Source organism: Petaurus breviceps, unplaced genomic scaffold (assembly GCF_028583685.1).
Source record: "Petaurus breviceps papuanus isolate PSGF00001 unplaced genomic scaffold, PetGlider_PUasm1.0 98, whole genome shotgun sequence".
NCBI classification, from domain to species: Eukaryota; Metazoa; Chordata; class Mammalia; order Diprotodontia; family Petauridae; genus Petaurus; species Petaurus breviceps.
This window is the reverse complement of record NW_027187460.1, coordinates 23,271,950-23,286,778: the sequence shown is the minus strand read 5'-3', so window position 1 is coordinate 23,286,778 and position 14,829 is coordinate 23,271,950. Positions and strand designations below refer to the sequence as shown.

Here is a 14,829-nt window from a genome sequence, read left to right as displayed (position 1 = left end):
GGGAGGGCTTATTTTCGGGATAGGTCTTATTGTCGGGGAAACACGGTAGATCTGACAGCCGTGAGTAGGATGAATTAGCAGCATGAGGAGAGGGCAGTCAGAGATTCTAGATGAGAAACAATATATAGGATGTTCAATTTTAGTTATGTTCTAGATCAAGCTCTTGATCAACCTCAAATTCAAGAACATGGCTTCCAAGGTTTATTCCAATTAGAAATTATATGATTTAATGGGGGAAGGGTGGGGGTGAAATCACACGATGACTAGCATTCCATTGTGAAGCTTGTGCAATGTTAGTTGAATTGATTCTGAAATGTCATAAACATGGTATAATGTGATGCCTGTACTCGAAGCCCTTATACCTTGGCAGAATTTGTCAGAGATTATGTTCCATGGCAATAGTTTTTAAGAACACAGAGTCATCCCCACAAAAAAGAGAGAGCAACATACAGTGGACACAGAGAATCATGCAGTGTTAGACCTGAAAAACTCTTGTTCTATTTGTTTCCCAAAATCAGAACTAGGAGCAACGGATGTTTCAAGAAGTCAGATTTTGGTTTGATGCAATTTAAATGATACTAATCATTAGTAACAGGGGCTGCCTCAAGCAGTTAAAAGGCTCATGTTTACTGCAAATCTTCAAAGACTGGATGACCCAGGGGCGGCCAGGTAGCACAGTGAGTAATAGCACCGGCCCCAGTGTTGGGATGACCTGGGATCGAATCCAGGCTCAGACACAGCACCCACCCAGAAACACCCAGCCATGTAACCTTGAGCAAGTTACTTAACCCCAATTGTTTAAAAAAAAAAGATTGGATGACCCCTTGTTGAGTGTCATAAAAACAAGGAATGTATGAATATATAAAACAAGTAAATAGGACATTAGAGATGGAATGAACCATAGGGGTCACTGAGTACAACTTCATTTTCCAGATCAGAAAAGTGAGGTTTAGAGAATGAAATGATTCACATGGTATCACACCTGATGAAAGTAATTCAATGGCTTCTTTCCTTCCTTCTTTCTTTCCTCCCTTTTTTCTCCTTTCTGCTTCTTTTCTTCTTTCCTTCCTTCTTTCTTTCTCTTTCTCTTTCTTTCTCTTTTTCTTTCTTTCTCTTCCTTCCTTCCTTCCTTCCTTCCTTCCTTCCTTCTTTCCTTCCTTCCTTCCTTCCTTTCTTTCTTCCTTCCTTCCTTCCTTCCTTTCTTTCTTTCTTTCTTTCTTTCTTTCTTTCTTTCTTTCTTTCTTTCTTTCTTTCTTTCTTTCTTTCTTTCTTTCTTTCTTTCTTTCTTTCTTTCTTTCTTTCTTTCTTTTTCTCCTTCCTTCCATTCTATCTTTGTTTCTTTCTTTCTTTCTTTCTCCTTTTCTTCTTTCTTTCTTTTCTCAACAACTTACTTTTGCTGCTTTGCTCTGAATACCTATCACAAGACTGTTTGAGGGATAACTGAAAATAGACCAAGGCTCTCTAGTTTCCATTAAAAGCTGCCACTGAATGAAAGCATCAGCTGCACCAGATTGGGCAGGCTAAGCCTGTCATCTTTATCCCAGTGAATTCAAACCTGGCCAAGAAGTACACCCCATGAATAGTGGTGACTCAGCTCCAACAGGTGCCTGATGGCTGAGCCAACCTCACAGCCTGTTCCATTGGACTGAAGCAACAGTACATTCCTGAAGGGATGCAAATGTCCAGCAATGAATGAAAGCTCTGTATATCCTCACAAAATGGCAGGAGTTGGGGGAAGGGAGTGGGTGGATGGAAGGAAGGAGTGTGAAAGGAGATCTTAGATATATCCAGGCATAGCCCCAATGTCCCAAAAGATGAGCCAGTCAAAGCTAAGTGCAGGTTTTCTCCTACTAGGGCCAAGCCATGTGATTCATTATTTATGCAGGACTCACAAACCTAATCATGTTCTCAGTAAAAAAAAAAAAATAACCACTTGTACTTATCTAGTGCAGTTAATAATAAAAAAAAATGTTTCCAAATTTTATAATTCCATTTTGCTGTCATGAAGATAGGAACCAGTAATATCCTTTCCATTTTATAGATGATGAAACTGAGGCTCTTAGGGGCTAATTTGTAGGTTAATGACAAATTGGTAGCAAAGCTGAATTAAGACCCCAGATCCTCCCAGTCCAAATTTTTGACCGTTTCTAATCTGTAATTCTGCTCATGTATATTTAATTTATTTATAGCTCCCATGGTATTCAGAGTGCAGAGTCAGATATCAAATGGTAAATAGCACAAGAAGACAATTAATTTGATGAGCAATTTGCTGTCCTCAACATAGTTCAGGGATGGATTAGTTGAGAGCACACGAGAGAGGTTCCCAGTGGCTTATTAAGTAATTTGCATATTTCCAATGGAATTGGTTCTTCAGAAATCAGCTTACCAACTTGGTAACCTGAGAATTTATGGGCCCTGTTTTGTGGGGATTTTCAAACCTTAGAGCTGAGCCACCTGGCCGCCCCTAAGCAATTGGGGTTAAGTAACTTGCTCAAGGTTACACGGCCAGTTATTTCTGGGTGTGGTGCTAAATATCTGAGCCCAGATTTGATCCCCAGGTCATCCCGACACTGGAGCCAGTGCTCTAACTTGCTGTGCTACCTGGCCACCCCTGGATATTATATTTATTTTGAAATAATGTATTTTCTAAAATTTTTATTGAGTTTTTTAAAGCTACCAAAATTTCTTCAAGCAGTCCACACCATTGGCACTTTCAGAGTGCCATTATAAGTGGCATTATATATGACATATAACAGATAATATTTTTTAAAAGAAAGAAAAGAATATAAAAATAAGCAAAATCCATCTATATATTGAATTCATATGAAAAAAAGCATTCAATGTAGCACTGCCATAGACTTACCTCTACAAAGACAAGGGATGGGAGTCTTTTAATATCTCTTCTTTGGGCTTATTGTCTTTATAATTCTGTGATTATTCACTTTTTATTGTTTTGTGGCTGTTCTTCTATTGTGTAGTTGTAGTCATCAGATATATATTTTTATTGACTCAACTTCACACTGCATCAGCGTGTATAAATCTTTCCATAATTCTCTGTATTCATTATCTTCATCCTTTCTTATAGCACAGCAATATTGTAGTATGTTCATGTATTTTTTAATTTTAAATTAATTTGTTTAACTCAATTAATGGACATCTATTGTGTTACCAATTCTTTGCTTTCACAAAAAGTGTTGCTGTATATATTTAGGTATATGCAGAAACTTTCTTCTTTTTAAAAAAATTTATTATTTATTTTCAGTTTTAACATTCATCTCCATAAGTTTTAAAATTTCTGCCCATCCCTCCTCTCCTCCCTCCCCAAGATGGCATGCAATCTGATATGGGCTCTACATGTACCTTCCTATCAAACATATTTTCACATTAGTCACATTGTATAGAAGAATTATAACAAATGGTAGAAACCATGAGAAAGAAAAAACAAAACCAAATAAAATGAAGAAAATAGTCTGCTTCACTCTGCATTCAGACTCCGTGCTTCTTTCTCTGGACGTGGATGGCATTTTCCATCACAAGTCCTTTGCAATTGTTTTAGGTCCTTGCATTTCTGAGAAGGGCTAAGTCTATCAAAATCAGTCATCACACACTGTGACTGTTACTATGCACAACGTTCTCCTGGTTCTGCTCACTTCACTCAGCATCAGTTCATATAAGTCTTTCTAGATTTTTCTGAAGTTTTCCTGTTCATCATTTTTTTCTAGCACAAGAGTATTCCATTACATTCATATACCGCAACTTGTTTAGTCATTACACAATTGATGGGCATATCCTCAGTTTCCAGTTCTTGGCCACCACAAATAGAGCTGCTAAAAATATTTTTGTACAGGTGGGTCCTCTTCCCATTTTTGTGATCTTTTTGTGACAGCCCTAGAAGTAGAATTGCTGGGTCAAAGGATATGCAATTTTCTTCTTTTTGTATTAAATTATTTACTTTTAGTTTTCAACAATCACTCCCATAGGTTTTAAATTTTCTTCTCCTCCCAGCTCTCCCTCCCCCTTCCCCAAGATAGCTTGCAATCTGATATGGGTTCTACCCACACAGAAATTTGCTTCTTATCAGTGATTTGCTTTGGGTATAAGCCTAACAGTAAGTCAAAGTGTATGTGAATTTTTGACACTTTTCATGATTCCAAGTTGCCATCCAAAATGATTATCCTAATTCATAGCTCCATCAACAATACACTTGTGTGCTTATCTTCCAACAACCCATAGAGCTTTAGCTATTGCTATCTTTTGTAATCTTTGACAATTTGCTGGATGTCAGACGAAAGCTCAGGGTTGTTTTGATTCCTCTTGTCATTTGTGATCTCATTTTTATGATTGTTAATAGATTATAGTTCTTTTGAAAAATAAATTCATGTCTTTTGTGAGTTATATACTTTTTGTCAGTGCCAGTACCATCACTATCCCATTGTAAATATCATTCAGTTCATCTTTAGAAAAGTGTCCTATTCATGTTAATATAAAAGAAGAGAATAGCACAGAATCTCAGAGAAGGGAGGGATCTCAGGGGCCATCTTCACAAATGGATATCTTAACCAGAATCTCCTCTAAAAGATTGTAGACTATTGGTTATCCAGCCCTCCCCTAAAGGTATCTAGTGCTAAGCATCAGGCTACTTCCCAGGGAATTTCCTTGGTGAATTCTTTGAGAACAGTGATGCTCTTACTTAGCAGGATGATGAAGATAATGATGATAGCTAACACTTATATAGTGCTTACTGTGCACCAGACACTGTGCTAAGTACTTTCCAATAATTATCTCATTTGATCTTTTGATCATTTGATCACAATCCAGGAAAGTAAATGCTATTATTATCTTTATTTTACAGATGATGAAACTGAAGAAAACTGAGATTAAGTGACTTGCCCAGGGTCACACAGCTTGAAAGTGTCAAAGCCTTCATGAACTTGAGTCTTCATGCCTTCAACCCTGTCACTCATTTCACTGGAATAAATATTCCTTGGGGCAATTCTGATTGCTTGGGGATTTACATTAACAACTGAATCTTTGGATAAATAGATTTAGCTGGGGCTTTCATACAGATGCAATCTAAATGAAATATCATTACTAGTTTTATAGGATTTAGTTGCAGAAGGAACTAGAAAGGTCATAAAGCCAAATCCTCTCATCTTACAAAAACAGAAACCCACAGGGGAGAAATGACTTGTTCAGCTGCAATTTTCTCTATTCTTTTTCCCTCTCTTAATTCTTGTACAGCAAGGAAAAAAAAAAAATATATATATATATATATATACACATATGTATGTATGTTTCAAAGTGAATATATAAGGAATTAATTATGCAAATTGCATATATAAATTCTCCAAGAAAACAAGTACTAATTAATAAAAAGATAGAGTTTGGTACACGTGGTGTTCCTGATCTGACTACTTGTAATTCCAATTTCTTTATTATGGCTGAACACAGAAAAATGGATCAATCTCCTGTCAAGATGACTAAATGGGATCAATTCATTTCAATTCAAGCAATTTTTTTGATGATTGGCCCCTGAATAAGCCATCAGAATAATCACGTAGACCAGACATGAGAAGCTTTCTTTGGAACTATGATAGCCTTTGGTCATTATTCCAATCACTGTTAAATGTTGTGTTCAATATTCAGGTCAATACACAAACATAAAGTCAGGTTTGGTTGTTTAGCTGTTTTCAGTTGTGTGCAAGTCTCCATGACCTCTTTTGGGGATTTTTGGCAGAGATACTAGAATGGTTTGCCATTTTCTTCTCCAGTTCATTTTACAGGTGAGGAAACTGAGGCAAATAGGGTTAAGCAACTATCCCAGGCCTCCACAACCAGAAAGTGTTTGAGTCTAGTTTTGAACTAAGGGAGATGAGTCTACCTAAAAAGTCAAGAACTATCAGATAATTAAAGCAGCTAGGTGGCACAGTGAACAGAGTGCTATGTCTGGAGTCAAAGAGACTCAACTTTCTGAGTTCAAATCTAGCCTCAGACACTTACTAGCTATGTGACCCTATGCAAATTACTTAACTGTTTACTTAGTTTCCTCATCTGTAAAATGAACTGGAAAGGGACCCATGATATCTGCCAAGAAAACCCCAAATGAAGTCAGAAAGAGTCAGACAGGACTGAAAACAAGTGAACAACAAAATCAGATGATCCTTCTACTAAAGTCCTCCCCTGATACCTTATAGAGAATGAGGGTTGATGACTCTAGGCTCTCAAAAACTAGCCAAAGGAGTTTGTTTTAGGAGGTCCTACTAATATGATAACATTTAAAATACAGGGCTAGTGATGTAACATAAACTGTAAATGAAGAACCAGGTTAGCTAAATTCAGAGAGTTCACCATGTTGATTTCAAGTTGATACATTTTTTCAGCCATAGAGACAGCTGGTGGTGCAGATAGAGCATTGGGCCTAGAGTCAGGAGGACCTGTGTTCAAATGTGACCTCAGATACTTAGCATCTGTATGACCCTGGGAAAGTCACATAACCTCTGTTTGCCTCACATTCCTCCACTATAAAATGAGGATAACAATAGTAGCTACTTCCCAGGGTTGTAAAGATCAAATGAGAAAATAATTATAAAAAAGTGCTTGTCATAGTACCTGGCATGTAGTAGGTACTATATGAATACTTATTTCCTTCCCTTCCCTTTCTTTCTTATAGCAGCTCTCAAAGACCACTTGCCAAGTAGTTAAGGGAGTTGCAAGCTGTGAATCAGTGGAAGGATTATGGGCTCTGTGACATTCTAGAGTCAATACCAGGATGGTATCATTTCATCAAAGTGTGGCGCCAAGGAGCTTGCTCCACTAAAAAAAACAACACACCAAATAGTTATAGATAATTCAGACCTGAAAGAAGTCCTAGAGAACATTGGATCATAGAGCTACAGGATCACAGATTTAAAACTGAAAGAGATCACTTAACCTGACCCTTTCATTTTGAAGATAAGCAAACTCAAGAAAAATGAAGTAACTTATTCAAGGTTATACAGTTAATGAATAGATAGAGGTTTTGAACCTGTGTTCTTCCTATATTCTTCCATTCTCTTACACTGCCTCCCTCCTCAAATGCATCATTTGGATAGAAAGTTTAAATTAGTGGAATTGACTAATGTAGAAAAAAATGGTCCAAAACCTTCTAAACAAATCAAGCAAAAGTTACATAGCACTTGGCAAAAATCGCAATAGAAGTTTTCCTGGAGCTGTTTAATAAAATGACAAATATTGTCATACTTCTTATTTGAAGAGGATCAAAATGATATCATGATGGCAAGATCAAAGTACAATGTGTCCAGCTGTGGCTGATCAGACCAGAAGGATCTACCACAGGTAGGATACATACAGTCCATTTCAACATCTGGGATAGAGATTTCTCTAAATTTTCTCTTCCTATATTTCTTTTGAACTACTCCTATTCTTTACTCAAACAGCACAGAACATTCTTTGATGACTCAAAAATATAATGGAGTTCTAGAGATACAGGAAACCATAAGAGGTAATATATCTCCTTGTTTTCAGGATATTTTCTTCTTAAGTATATCTTAAAATAAGTCTAATAAGTCTTTTATTGAGAAATTTCTAGAAAAAGGTATTCTATAGTATTATTTGGTAAAAGGTAGACAGTTTCATAGAAAAATCTGCAAGAAAAAAAGGTTATGATTCTCATTTGAATTATAAGGAAATAGTATTAGTGATCTGGTTCTTTAATTCAAATAACTTTACGTAAATGTTCTTATCTGAATCTCATAACAACTCTGTGAGGTTATTTGTTAGAAGTATTCTCACTGCCATTTTTTAGATGAGAAACCTGAGCCATTTAAGGAGTTAAGTGACTTCATTGTGCTCACATAATGAATAAATATCAGAGGCAGGTTTTAACCTCAAATCTTATGATTTCAAGTCCAACTCTATCTATTACACTGTGCTGTCCTTTGAACTGATGATAAAACTAAAGATTAGAAAATTAAATGCTGAATAAATCATTTATTAAGCACTTAATATATGTAAAGAACTTTTCTAAATGCTAGGGATCCAAATAAGACAGCCCCTATTCTCAACGAACTCAGATTCTAATGGAGGAGACATATATGGTAAGTTTAAGCTGCAAGTTGGATGGAAAAGTCCCTTGGTCCTTAAGGTGAAAAAGCAAAGTAGATATTAATACCATTTTTTAAAATTTCATTTTTATTGATAAAATCATGTCAGCTTCTCATATTAAGAGAGATAACTAGCTAAAACAAGCTAATTAGCTAATATATGGCTAACTAGTGGCAAAGTCAGAGACAGATAAGTGGTTTTCAAGTCTATGAACATGAATTTCCATATTCCAGTCATTTTGCTAAGTGCTGAGGATATAAAGAAAGTGGGAAAAATGCTCCCTGACTTCAAGGAGCTCACAGTTTAATGAGGGAAACAACACTGTACAAACAGAATCTACAGAAGACAAGTTGGCAGTAACAAAGGGAGGCACTAACTTTAAGGGACAGTGGTACAGTAAGTGGGAAGAAGTCATCAGAGGAGTCAGAGAGCTGTGTGACTGACCTTGGTCTCTGTATCATTAGTGTCATGTACTAGATGATCTCCAAGATCAAGTGATCAAATGAGATAATATTTGTAAAACATCTATCAAAATATCAGGAACACAGTTAGTACTTAATAAAAACTTGTTATCTTTCACTTTTCTTTCTACGATTCCTTCTAGTTCTAAATCTATGAACTAGTAGACAGGCGTCTGTATTCTAAACTCAAGGCTCTTTCTACAAGACCATTCCGTACATACAAATTCTGGGCCAAGAATAACATAAAAATGAAGGTGGGCACTAATTTACAGGTCCATCAAAGGTCACACAGGAAATTAGTAAAAGACCCAGAACTTGGTCAGATTCGCCAAATACAACTTTAATGTTCTTTCTAATACAACAAACAAATGTTCAAAATATTGTAGGGCAAAATCCCCAAATCTGCTCTTAAGACAAATTTACCAGCAACATTTGAATGAGAATATAACCTGTTAGTTCCCACGCAGTCTGGACTCTGACAGACTCTGCTTTAAATTACTAGGCCTTTAAAATGGTAATTTTAAGTATCTGGTTTGCTTGCCTCAACCCAGTTCAAAAATTGGGAACATCTGAAGTTACCTCAGGCCTGGGTGTTCAGTGGATAAACATTCTAACAGACCCAGGAAAAAGAACTATTTACACAGAGTAAAACCTTTACTTAGGATAGAAAAAAATAACAAAGAAATAGAAACACTATCAGTCATATGCCCAAATGTGTCCAATATCTTTCTTCTCTCCCACCCTGCCCCCCACTTCATATTTACCAGAGTCCTTAGACTATAAGCTTTTCTATGATTCATAGGTCTAACAAGGGCCTTCCCTAAGATTAAGTTTTAGTTGTCCTGTAATTAGATTATATTCTTTGGATGAGTGAGTCCTGGAACTGATGACATTAATTAGCATCCTAGTCAGTGTCCAGGAGCTCCTTCTTCCCCCACTTAATTTCTTTTTTTTGGGGGGAGGGCAATTGGGGTTAAGTGACTTGCCCAAGGTCACATGGCTAGTTTTTATGTTAAGTGTCTGAGGCCGGATTTGCTGACTCCAGGGCCTGTGCTCTATTCACTGAGCCACCTAGCCGCCCCCTCCCTACTTAATTTCATGTGCATCTCCTTCCTACTGTTCACTGTCTCAATATGTTAGAGGTCATCTCCCTCACTTTGCAGATGGGCAAAATGAGGCACAGAGAGATTAAGTGACCTTCCAAGCTTCATACAGCTAGTAAATGTTCAAGGTAGGATTGAAACTTAGGTCTTTTTGATTCTAAAAAAAGCACTTGATTCATTGGGCCACCTACTACCATGAGACCCTGCTCATCCCTTGACTGTACTGTTTTCTCCAAAATGCTCTAGTTCACTTCTCTCCAACTATGGTCACAAACGCTTTTCCTTGATAGGAACAAAGATAACTTTACTTGCAGCTTTATGAAAAGAGTGATGTAAACAACCATCTTCAGTCACTTAGATGGAGAAAAATTTTTCTTGCCACCAACACACCCCACTCTCCATGTTTAATGAATTTAGTTCCCTTATAGGAAAACCTTAGGAAGTAAGTGCCATATTCCTAGGAACTGTTGCTATACTCTCTCTCTCTCTTTCTGACTCTCTCCCTTTCTCTTTCTCTCTCTCTCTCTCTCTCTCTCTCTCTCTCTCTCTCTCTCTCTCTCTCTCTCTCTCTCTCTCTCTCTTTCTCCACACAGAGCAAGTGTTTACTATAAATTGTTCTTGTCCATTTATCACAGTAAAAAAATTACATATCCAGCCTCAATTCTCTCTTCTTAGCAGTATTCCTGTAGCCACTTTCAAGTAATAAAACATCCCATAATATCATTCAAATTCAATTAAAATTAAAAAAGTATATAGATCAAGTCCATAGTAAGAAGGGTCCTGTATTTTTTTTTTTTTGCTGGGGATTCAAGATGAAATAAGACCTAGTCTGCCCTTGAGGCATTCACAATCTAATATGGGGCATAGGATATGTACACAGAAATGTGTAGACTAAATATGCTGATGGAGAGCTTTTAAGAAAGCATTCTAGGAAAATCAGAGAATTATAGATCACTTTCACTCAGGGATGGGTTGGAAATCTTAGATTCAGAGATCACCTTGCTTTACCATTTCCAAAGTATAAATCACTTCTCTAGCATCTCCATAAAGTAGGTATTCAACTTCTTTTTAAGCACCTCCAAGTAACAGGAAGCTCATTCCTTACCAACACAGTCCATTCCATTTTTCTTAAGCTCTAAAGAATACTGCTTCCTTATCAAGTAATTCTACTCATTGCCAAGGAGACTCTAGTTATACTTATAGACAGAATTTGTCTTCGATATTATTTAAATGTATCAAGGAAAATAGTGGAGTACCTGAAATTTGTTGTTTTTCAATAATTTTCCACCGAGTCTCACTCTTTATGAACATTTTGGGGGATGCTCTTGGTAAACATACTGAAGTACTTTTACATTTCTTTCTCCAGATCATTGTATAGATTAAAAACCTTGGGCAAGCAGGGTTAAATGACTTACCCAGAGTCATACAGCTAATAATTTTCTAAGGCTGGATTTGAGGTCTTCTTGACTCCCAACCCAGCATTCTATCCACTGTGCTACCTACCTGAAGTTGTATTGAAGTTGTATCTGAAATGCTGCTGTATTTGAAAATCAAATGACCTGGGTTTGAATTCTGGCTTTGCTCTAAATAGCTATGTGACTTCAGGGAAATTGCTAAATCTGTCTAGGTTTTTGTTTTATCATCTTTTTAATGAAGGGATTGCATTACATCATCTCTAGGGCATTATCCAACTCTAAATCTAATGATCTTTTAATTTCATTTTCCAAATTGAGAAATAGTAGTACTAAGAGTTTTTTATTTTATTTTATTTTATTTTTTAGGAATATATAACAGTCCTGGTGTTCTCTATTCTAGAAACAAATTCTGGGCAGCAATCTTGTTTGACGATTCTGTTTTTAGAATTGCTTTCTTTAAGCACCCTGTCTACTTCTCTGTCTTTACACAAAGAGAAGGTTAAAAACAGCAGCAACAACAAAAATAATGATCACAAATGAATTCTGTGTAAATGATAGTTGTTATAGACACAACACAATTCAGGCCTCCACTACCATCTTTTGGCCCAGTTTTTGTACTGCTAAAATCCATTCTCTTCAGCCAGTCATGACATATTTTAGTAAATTCAGTGAGGAAAAACTAAACACACCACAGCGATCGTGTTGCATATTGACTTACAAATTTCAATGGATTGTTTGGGGAATGTGTCATCTAATCTTGCCAGTTATTGGCTGGATGGTGATAGATAAATCACATTACCTCTCTAAGATTCAGTTTTCACATCTATAAAATTAGAATAATAGTGCTTACATTATTTCTCTACTTCCAAGTTTATGAGGATGGGATTTTCAGATTTTAATATTCTAGATTAATATGAGTTATCAACATCACTTGTATTATTAATGAATGAGCAAAAAAAGCATTTATTAGCTTTTACTAGGTGCAAAGCACTGTGCTAAGGACTAGAGACACAAATAGAAAAGTAAGACTATTCCTGCTTGCAAGGAACTTACATTCTTTTCAATTGGGGTTAAATGACTTGCCCAAGGTCACATGTCTTTTTTTTGTGTTATGCGTCTGAGGCCAGATACAAACCCAGGTCCTCCTGACTCCAGGGCCAGTGCTCTATTCACGGCACCACCTAGCCTCCCCCAGAACTTACATTCTAATGGGGTAGAAGACACATATACAGGGTTTTGGCTGCAACTCGGGTAGAAAACTCCCATGGTCCTTATGCCATGAATGGCAAGGCAAATATGAATGTCTCTTGTTAATATCATTTCCACAAATAAAATTGCATCAGCTTCTTATGTTTGTGTGATGTATAAAAAGTCTGATAGACATAATTTCTGGGTAATTAATCATTTTAGTAACTATGGCTAGAAAATAATTAATAAAAGGATGGTCATTTGGCTTTCTTTTATAAACCAAAGACTCCTGATGGAGGAGTCCTCTTAATGCTTATATACCTTTGGAAGAGTGGGTGTTCCTGACAGTTAGGAATCGACTCTGACTGGTTAACAATTTATGTGAGAGTAAATATTTTGATAAGAGGTGGGCCTATGCTAATAAGGGACTGAGTTTATGACTCAGATCCTGTCACTCAGGGACAAAGAATGGCTCATCTCAAACCTGAGTATTCCTGCCTCAGGCAATCTATACAAAAGTGATCTACACCCCACCCAAGCCTGTCTAGATAAAATACAATGGGCCAGAATTTACCTAAATTAGATTGTTTTTACTCTTTAATCAGAACTAAGCTTCCCTAGTTAGGTGGTTTCTTGAACTAGAGGAGAATGTTAAATCCAATCTCATCATCAGCTCTGCTCTTCAGAGTCTGATTTGACCTAGTAGAGAATGAAGAAATAGGAAGGGAAAAATCTTAATCTCACTTAATAATTGGTTATTAATGTTACAGAGAAATAGTAATTTCTCTCAGTAGAACTATAGTGCTAAGGGATTTGGTGGTGAGAATTTTCTTTTCTGGGTCTTTAGTAGCTGGGGCTACAATACCCATAAAATGAGTTTCTTGCAGGATGTTGACTGCAGGAGCTTACCAGTAAACAGGACTAGTGGTTTATGGAATGATCTGCTGTCAGTCCTGGAGCTCATAGAACAAATCTTTCTCTACAATGATTGTTTCTCTCAGTCACAGCTAAAACTGAACCAAAGGATCATTGAGTCTTAGAACTCAAAGAGATCTTAGAGGTCATTTGATCCACTCTTGTTGATTTAACATAAGAGAAAACAGACTCAGAGAGAGGAGATAATGTCATCTTCCTCCTCCTCATCATCATGATGGCATTTAAATAATACTTTAGGGTTTGCAAAGCACTTTAAAATGTTATCATATTTGATTCTCACAACAATACTAGGAAGGTGCCATTATTATTATTCCAATTTTGCAGGTGAGAAATTAAAGATAAATAAAAGATAGAGATTGACTTGCCCAAAGTTCCACAGCAAGATGAGATTTGAACTCATCTTCCTACCTCCAAGTGCAGTACTCTATCCACTGGGCAACCTAACTAATTTGTCAAAGGTCATATAGGTAGTATGTGGGAAAAATGGAATTCAAATTCAGGTCTTCTTACTCTAAACCCAATACACCAAGTATTTTAAGTCAGCATTTAGAAATCTCTTTGACCTTAAGTTCTAAGGCTAAAAAGCATTGCCTTTTAGTGTCCCTAAAGTCATGATTACTTATCTTACTTGATAATAGCTACCTTTGCCTTTTTAAGGCTGATTTTCTCAAGGTTTCTAACTGATACTTTCTGTCTTGTAATTAGAAAATTTGTTATCAGCTAAAGCTCTTGTATGCCAAATCTTTCTTCCCCCTGTGACTCTTTACCCTTCAAATGCTCACTCAATTTGAGTTAAAAAAAAAAAAAAGAAGTCACAAATGTGTTAGGATGGCAACTTTTGTTCAAACGATTAGTAAGTCCAAACAGTGATTTTAGGGAAGTGGATTCTCTTGCTGCCTGAAATACCAGTTAGACCTGCACACTCTGAAGTGTCACCCAGCAAACCAGGAGCAGGCCTCAGGGAGACTACATGACAATACTGGTAGTTTCTAGACCTCTCGGCTCACAGACAGTAAGGGGATCAGAAAATGAGTCAGAAGGAGATTAACAGGGATCCTTTTGCTGGAAAGAGAGACAGGACTCTGTTGCATTGCCTATACTTGCATCTGGTTCAGAGTCCTGAGACTTAGTCGCAGTGAAATAGCACAGCAAAGCTTGTGTAATGGTGATGGGAATTTGAAGATCTTCCATGCCCCTTGTATTTGTAATCAAACTAATTTGCAGTTGGTTTTGAGTTCATAATTGTGTCAAGTATTAAGACCCAGAACTTGTGTATCACACAGTGGGATGAACCTACTGTTCTATCAGGAAGGGCCAGGACAGGAAAGAGCTAATACCTTATATAAAGAAAAGCCCAAGCTGAGAGAGGCCAGAACTTCTGGGAGCAAACATCTGGAGGCCGGGCTGCTACTGCTGGAGAGGGAGAAGAGAACTGAGAACTGAGAAGAACTGAGATTAGAAATGAGAACTGAGTGCTGAACTGAGAATTGAGAAGAAATGAGAAATGAGAAGAGAGAAGAACTGGGAGGAGGCATGGCTGTGGTGTCAGTACTTTGTCTGTTTTGATGTTACTTTGTCAGATTCATCTGCTGATAGAGGACAGTGCTGTTGTTCCAGAAGCCC

The 14,829-nt window shown here is 36.9% G+C and overlaps 1 long non-coding RNA gene across 2 annotated transcripts in view; it reads left to right on the top strand.

Moving 5' to 3' along the window:
• Nucleotides 1-5,357, top strand: part of LOC138156087 (uncharacterized) — a 73,791-nt gene extending 68,434 nt beyond the window's left edge. The window contains exons 4-5 of one of the 2 annotated variants that reach the window (XR_011167059.1): nucleotides 3,723-3,847; nucleotides 4,853-5,357. This is a non-coding gene — a long non-coding RNA (uncharacterized lncRNA). The remainder of the gene's footprint in view (nucleotides 1-3,722; nucleotides 3,848-4,852) is intronic. The other variant, XR_011167058.1, reaches the window with a different exon arrangement.
• Nucleotides 5,358-14,829: the final 9,472 nt, after the last annotated feature.